This window comes from Branchiostoma belcheri, unplaced genomic scaffold, assembly GCF_001625305.1.
Source record: "Branchiostoma belcheri isolate BF01 breed outbred unplaced genomic scaffold, Haploidv18h27 scaffold111, whole genome shotgun sequence".
Taxonomy (NCBI): Eukaryota; Metazoa; Chordata; class Leptocardii; order Amphioxiformes; family Branchiostomatidae; genus Branchiostoma; species Branchiostoma belcheri.
This window is the reverse complement of record NW_017802503.1, coordinates 51587-51979: the sequence shown is the minus strand read 5'-3', so window position 1 is coordinate 51979 and position 393 is coordinate 51587. Positions and strand designations below refer to the sequence as shown.

The following is a 393-nucleotide window of genomic DNA, read 5'->3' as shown; positions in this document are numbered from 1 at the left end:
ACTTTTTCCCCAGCATGAGAGCTACCTACCATCTAAATTTCGTCACCCCAGCATGTCTAGATTATGAGATATCAAAACCGGAAGTTTTGCTGCAGTACCATAACAAGCTGCTAGGGGGTCCAAAATCTAATCATTTTCCAGGTCTCATTAAGACCTACCCACCTACCAAATATTAAGATAATCCATCTAAGCTTTCTCGAGTTATGCTGTTGACACACAGACAGACAGACACACAGACAGACGCACGGCCAGGAAAACATAACCTTGGCGAAGGTAACAAACGTGATGGAATTGTTTAGCATAGATTATGTAAACGTACATAATTGGTGATAAAATATGAACATGTAATACAGATACAATGTTAGATATTCTAATGGATATGTTTTGTCTTTG

At 38.7% G+C, this 393-nt stretch overlaps 1 protein-coding gene across 3 annotated transcripts in view; it reads left to right on the top strand.

Annotated features, from left to right (window-relative positions):
• LOC109488149 overlaps nt 1-393 on the top strand; it is a 19334-nt gene that overhangs the window by 17627 nt on the left and 1314 nt on the right. The gene's annotated exons all lie outside the window — the stretch shown is intronic.